Consider the following 7373-nt stretch of genomic DNA (forward strand, 5'->3'; position numbering starts at 1 on the left):
TGGCTCAGTGCCATTTCTCAGGCCAAGGCTCTCCCACAGCTGTGAGGGGGGTGGAGCCCCACCTGGTAGGGCTCTGCCTCCCCTTTCCCCCATGCAGCCGCTCCCCTGTACCCCTCCCTGCCCACTCCCCTTGCTGCCCCTGGGCACAGGCAGGTTTCAAGAGCCAATGAACTGTTCCTACTTGTGCAGATCCTTGCAGGGGCCTCATCCTCACCATAAGCCTGTCTCTCCCTTACTGGGGGCAACTGCTTCAGAGCCTGGCTCAGTCACCCTGTGGGAGCTGCCTTGATGAGGCTCCTTGGGCTTCTACCCAGAGTCTTGGCTTTTTTTTCTGTCCCCACACTTCCCCAGAGTGAGATTTCTGAGGGAGAGGATGGTCTGACTTGTCTCATCTTCTCCAGTACGGAGCATGTTCCATTGATGTTTCAATGTTTCACTGATGTTTGGATTGAATTTAAGCTATTTTTTATTGTGACAATTTGTTTTCTCTTTGTAGTTTGTGAAGTTGCTAAAGAAGGAGGAAAAAGCTGTTCCTTGATCATAACTCTAAAGACAGAGCGGGACAGTGTGTAAGATGCCTGCCGTGGCAGCCAGCACACCAGCAGAGCCGCATTCTCTGGAGTGGTCCAACCCCATCCGGTTTAGGGCTTAGTTGGCTGAAGCTTGCAGCATCAGGAGGCATGTGTGATGCAAACCGCTCCTTTATTCTTCTGTGCTGGGCATGCTGAGCTGGCCCTGGGGCTCCAGCTGAGGGGTCTTTATATCAGTCCCTGGGAGCTTCCCCAGTTCTGTGGGATTGAGCCAGAAAACAGGGGTGCTCCTCAACCAGGCTCACAGTCGGATTTGGGAACAGAGGCCTGCTGAGGCTTGGGCTGTAATTTATTTCTGCTTGTCATAACTCTGACATCGAATCCCAGCCCAGGCCAGGCCTGGGAAGTGGAGTTTTCCTCAGCCAGGAGTGGCACATGGGCTGTGGAAGGGCTACACCGTCTGCTGTCCACTCTAGGTAGCCATGGTGTTGAAGGAAGGGGCGTTCCCTAACACAGAGTCCTTCATGTTCCCCTGGGGGAGGTGTGCTTTCATCTCATTTGTCGTGTCCCTTAGACTGAAGACAGGGAATGCGTCTCGTTCATCACTGTGTTACCTTCACAGGGTGAGCGTCAGAGAAGAAATGCCTCTGTGAATGAATGAACCTTGACCATCCTCAGTGACTTTTCAGGGACCCAATCCAGAGTGATTGTAATTAGATGGATGACTTTCATGGGATAAGTAAGTGTGAAGTGCTTTACAAATATCATCTTCACAACCACTAGAGGAGGTATTATTATCCCATTTCACAGATGAGGGCAGGTCGAGAAACACACAGCAGCACACCGTGGGGTGTGTCCAAGCCAGGTCTGCCTGGGAATCCTTTTTCTTCTTCAAAGCCTTGCTTGTTCCCTCATGCCCAGAGAATAGCATGGCACATACCCTACGGCTGCATAGCACCGTGCATGGTGACCCTGGGTCCTGCTAGGTGATGAGACCTTGGAGGACACACAGGCTCTTGCTGGTGCCACGTGGTGGGGCTGGCCGGGGGGTGGGGGGGCACAACCTCTGCATTTAAAACACTCACAGGAGAAAGGCTGAAATCCGCTCCTGAATCTGCTCTGATTGGAGCCTAAAGGGTAGGGCGAGGGGAAGAAGCAGCAGGCAGGGATCTGGGAGTCTGGCTGTTTCTAAGAATGTGAACCCCAGCAGGGGGAGGGAGGAGATTCAGCCTCTCATACAGACAACGTCATCCTCAGGGACAAACTGGCACTGTCTGCTGGACCAGCTGAGCCTCCCCAGCACGTGCCATAAATCCCTGGCTTGTGGAGCAGCCTGGACTTAGAGGGCTTTACTTTTCATGTGGGAAAGAATGAATTTTGGAATCAATCATAAAAATGAGTATGGAATTTGAAAAACAGCTGCAGACTGTTTTTCTCACATGGCAAAATGTTTTGGTGGGAGAATGTAAATGGCCAGGATGATGAGGGGCACATCTTCCCCGGGAGGAAGTCACCCAGTGAGCAGTTTGTTTGTTGGCCGTGGATATGGCACCACCTCTTGCGTGGTCCTGTTGGAGGCAGAGAAAAAGTCACTCATAAAATTGCTTCTGTGATTATGAGACATTCCATAAGCATTTTTGCCAGTGGTCACTCCGTCCTCCCTGGTCAGCATTACTTACATTGGGCCTCAAGGGGACCCCAGTCTTGACGTGGTGGAGCAGAAGGCAGCGGTTAGGGTACCCTTAAACCTAAGTCTCTCTACAACTCCAAACCTGTAGTCTGTAATTTATAAAGCCAACCAGCCAAGAAAAGACCTTCCACGAGCTTACATTCTAACCAAGGGATATAGGACATGATGGCGTAATAAAGATAGTAACCAACTTAGGAGCTTCTAAGTTAACCAGTGATAAGTTTGAGAGAGGCAAGACCCCGTATGAGACACAGTGCCATGTGGGTGCCAGTGTGGTGAGGGCAGGGGGTGTGCATGTCCATGCACTGGCCTGAGGGGCTTCTTGTTTGCCTTCTCAAATTGGATGGGGTCAGTCTAGAAGCAGCTTTCTGAAGTCTCTCTCTTATCTGGGTTAGACCTGAAGTGGTAGCAAATGGAGGTAGCAGGTGGATGCCAGGACTCGAGTGAGCCAGAGAGGCGCCCAGGAGAAGTCACAGCACGACATCTTTTGAAGGATTAAACAGAGAGGAGAAGCTGAGGAATGGATCCCAGGTAAGAAGCAAGAAGTATGTGGCAGAGACAGAAGTGACATGGGTACAGGCTGTCGGAGGGGGGTCTGGAAAAATTCTGGAGACCATGTTGAGAATATTTATAGATGGCTCACAGAAGCAATTAGTGAGGGAAGGGCCCACAGACACTTCAACAATACAGGACTTGGCAGACTAGGCAGCCACGAGCTTTTTCCATGTATAAAACAGGGAGACCCTGGGCAGTCTGGGAGCCAGGCCTGTCTGGCTCCTCAGAGGTACAGGTCATGACAGACAGCTCTTGTAGCCAGAGAGGTGAGCGTGTTGGAGGGTGGGCCGTGGTGAGGGTAGGCTGCGGTCCCGAGAGGTGAGCGTGTTGGAGGGTGGGCCGTGGTGAGGGTAGGCTGCGGTCCCGGCAGGAGCCACCTGGCAGAGCACTGCTCCTGGGGAGTGCAGCCTCCACGTCCACCCTCGCAGGAGAAAGCCTGTAACTCCGATCCTGTTTGCACTCTTTTCTCCTGAACAACACACATGAATCAACGCTGTTTTATTTTGTGTTTGTTTTTACTATTACTATTATATAAGAGGTGGGTCAGTATAAACATCTCCATGCTGATATTTAAAAGAAATAAACCTAAGGCCCACAGGATCAAGACTATATCCTAAGCGATAACATTTACGTATTTTCCTCTAGCAATTCTTCAAGTTATTTTCCACTGAAGTAACACAGCTAATATAAAAGGTAAATATTTCTCTCACAGTGAATAATCATGAAAAATTGAACACTTGCCCACACAAATTTCCAACAGAACTCATCTCAGCTCTCTGTAGAATGAACCCAATATCATTGTGTCAATTTTTTCAAAGAGCAAGATCACAGTACCCGGAGGCCACAGTTCCCAAAGAATTGCACCAGCAGGAATGTCCTTTTTCCCCTGCATCAAATGGGTAAGATGTTGACGTCATAACGAGTTTTGAGGGAGGCATGTTCCATACATGAACAGGAAAACCTAATTATCCCATTTACAAACAACAAAAGGATCCAGCCGTGAACTGGAAAGAAAATGGATTCCTGCCAAATGGAACTGCCATGGAGAGGAGGAAAAAGAGAGAGAGAAAACGAATTCAAGAATAGTGGCCTCAAATTCCTGTATTTTGAAAGAGGAAAGAGCACAGAGAAACAGCAACGGAAAGCAAATTGCAGAAATGGGCAATCTTGAGGGTTATGAGATGTACACACACAAAAAAGGCGTGATTGTTGACGTAAACAACACGTTGTAAACTGAAGAAAACCAAATTATTGAATTAGTTCAAGAGATTCTCCTGCTCGGAGCAAAGAAATAAATGGAGAAGAAATATGCCTGACAAGGAGAAGGATCCTCTGGGTCCTAATATATGTGTATGCAAAATTCTAGAAGAACAGAAGAAAAATTTATTTCTATTTTTTTTTTTTATTAAATCATAGCTGTGTACATTAATGCAGTCATGGGGTACAGTGTGCTGGTTCTAAATATAATCTGAAATATTTTTATCAAACTGGTTAACATAGTCTTCATGTCATTTGAAAATTTATTTCAAAACAACTATCGAATGGAGATAATGACTTTCTCAATAAAATATTTAATTTTTTAAAGAAATAAAACAATGTTTATAGTATTCTGAGTGAAAGTTATCAAGCCTATAAACTCTTTCATAGTCAGTATATGTAAAGAAAAAAGAAAGGTATTTTCTGACATGCAAAGTCTCAGGAAAACTCAGCTCCTGTCCACTCTCTGGATTGAGGTAGCAAATGCTCAGGAAATCTTCCCACCAAATGGGCCTGATGTGGACTAGCTCAATATAGGAGGTGCTGTATGAAACAATTTCCATAAAATAGGGAGCTCACATTACCACCAAATAGAAAAGAATTTTGCCTTGTGTATAAATTTTTCCATGAATTCAAAAAACATTTTAAACCCTTATTTTATAGGATGAGTATAAAGAAAAGAGCAAGTTAATGTGAAACAGGTGTAAAAAAGAATATTCCATAAGGACATGTGTGTGAGCACACTGAAACGTAAGAGGCACTAGCATATCATGTTAAATAACAGGACCAGCAGGAGCCAGTACTGTTAAGGAACTGGCTTTGGTTGTTTTGTGCAAATGTTCAAAGAGAATTCTCACATCAGGTGTTGGCTGGGCCCTGCTGCAGACAACATAATTCGTGTTAGCAGATACAGCACAAGGACATTATTAAGAGAGAAGCTTATAGAATTCTTGGGAAAGTCGAAGAAACAGAGATGCTAACTCTTCTAGGAGCCACGGACATCTTACACCAAACAATAAAACAGGTCACCACAGGAGCTGCTGCCTCTGATGTAATGAGAAACTCAGGTCCAGTGCAATGACCTCTCCGCTGGCCTTGACTCTGGAACCATGAATGTCCAGGGCATCTGTCTGTTCCCAAGTAAACTCCTGTCCATGCAGAAATCTCATATGGGTTTAGAAACTAGGCAGACTCTAAATCACATGTTCTCTTCCTGGGAGGTTGACATAGAATTTTTGCATCTGTAATGTTGGTATTGGGGGAAATACGGGAATATTCACAAGGCTGTTCCTAAGGTTCAAGGTGGTTGCAAATGAGTATTGCTCACTACCAAAGACGTTATGCATACTAGCTTGTTATAATAATAATTCAGAACCAAAATTCCACATTAATGCAACAGAATCTGGTAAGCCAATAGAATTTGGAGGGTAAAATTTGAATTCCTCATGTTAAGAATGAGTATATGTGGAGTAGCTATTTTTGATGTTTATTTGGGTTTAAATATGCTAAAATTTTTAAGGTCACTTTTTATTTATTTATTTATTTATTTATTCATTTTAGAGACAGAGTCTTTGTTACCCTCGGTAGAGTGCCATGGCAACCCAGTTCACAGCAACCTCCAGCTCTTGGGCTGAGGCCATTCTCTTGCCTCAGCCTCCTGAGCAGCTGGGACTACAGTTGCCCACCACAACGCCCAGCTATTTTTTTTGTTGCAGTTTGGTTGCGGCCAGTTTCGAACCCACCAGCCTTGGTATACGGGGCCAGCACCCTATTCACTGAGCCACAGGCCACAGGCACCACCCTTAAGGTCACTATTACTTGAACAAAAATCCTTAAGTTTTTCAATTCAAATGCTATTGGTTGGCTGTTGCATCACTGGTAGTAAAAACAGCTTTTCATGAACAACAAATACATGTCAAGTAAGAAGAGAGAGCATAATGGCACCTCCGATGCATGCTTGTTTGTTCTGACACACAGTTGCATAACACTGTCAGCCTCAGAGTCCCCCGTGCTTCACACTTGGGACGGGGGGCTCTAGGTTCTTCTGCGTCAGTGATGTGGAGATGGCCCCTGGCACCTTTGGTGTCTGTCATATAGTTTGGAGAAATATGGAAAAATTCTAAAGATTTATCTATACGTTCCATTTTGTAAAACTCACAATTCTGTTTTTTCCAATTATTTATTCAACTATGAGCACCTCGTGTTTACTGTGGTGGGCACTATTCTATGTGTCAGAGCTGTAAGTGTGAACAAAACAAAGAGCCTTCCCTCTTAGACCTTATTCTCCAGTGTGGGGGAGAGGGTAGGGGACATGTAGAAGGGAGAAACAGACAATGAACAAACTCAGAAATAAAAATAAACAATGACACCAGCCAAGACGCCAAGGTTTACATCAACACAGGTAAGTCATATTGATAGTATGCTTCCTTTATGTAACAGGTATGATGGAAATATCTCTCTACCTTTGTGGTCTTCCTCCCTTAAACTCATAACCCTAACATAAAAATGAGAAAAACATCATACAGACCCCAGTTGAGGGACATTCCACCAAATACCTGACCAGTACTCCTCCGAACCATCAAGGTTATAAAAACCAAGAAAAGTTAGACATTCTCCCCTAACAGGAGTGCCTATAGTAGACATAATGTCTTGAATAATGGAGTGTTTTTGATGGATCCTGATACAGAGAAAGAACTTTAGCTTAAAGCTAAGGAAATCTGAGTAAAATGAGGGTTTGAGTTAATGACAACATATCAATACTGGTTTGTTAATTTTAAAAATATATCATACCAAGGTATGATGTCAATAAAATGGGAAACTGGGTGCGGGGTATATATATGAGAACTCTCTGTACTAGCTTTACAATTTTTCTGGAGACTTTACACTGTTGTAAAATAAGAAATTTATTAAAAATAAGTGCTCACCAACTATTGGAAGTACATAAATATTAACAAAGAGAAACATCATGAATTGCAGGTTCTATGAAGCGAGTCAGGTGGATACAGTGGGAGGGCAGGTGTACTATTCTAGATAACATGGCCAGTGGAGGCCACTGACCAGCCAGCATGGGAGTAGAGAGTAGATGAAGGTGGAAGGGAAATTATTCAGAGGCAGAAAATAGCAAATGTGAAGGTTCTGAGGCAGAAGTGCTTGGTGTATTTGAAGGACAGCCTGGCCAGCATGGCCAACAGTGGATGAGTTCTGAGCAGCACGTGGGAATGGGATCAAAGTGGGCTTATGGACCGTGGTAAGGCTCTGATGCCTTAGCCTGAGTGGTAACGAGAACCATTCACATGATGTGTTGTTTAAATTTCAAAAGACTTGTTCTGGTTTCTTTGACA

The 7373-nt window shown here is 44.7% G+C and overlaps 1 non-coding gene across 1 annotated transcript; it reads right to left on the bottom strand.

The window, feature by feature from the left end:
* Positions 1 to 3664: 3664 nt before the first annotated feature.
* Positions 3665 to 3768, bottom strand: LOC111728617. The gene has a single exon (XR_002775858.1). It is a non-coding gene; the product is annotated as a small nucleolar RNA U13 (small nucleolar RNA).
* Positions 3769 to 7373: the final 3605 nt, after the last annotated feature.

The sequence above is a fragment of the Otolemur garnettii genome, unplaced genomic scaffold (genome assembly GCF_000181295.1).
Source record: "Otolemur garnettii isolate 467f Iridium unplaced genomic scaffold, OtoGar3 scaffold00173, whole genome shotgun sequence".
NCBI lineage: Eukaryota > Metazoa > Chordata > Mammalia > Primates > Galagidae > Otolemur > Otolemur garnettii.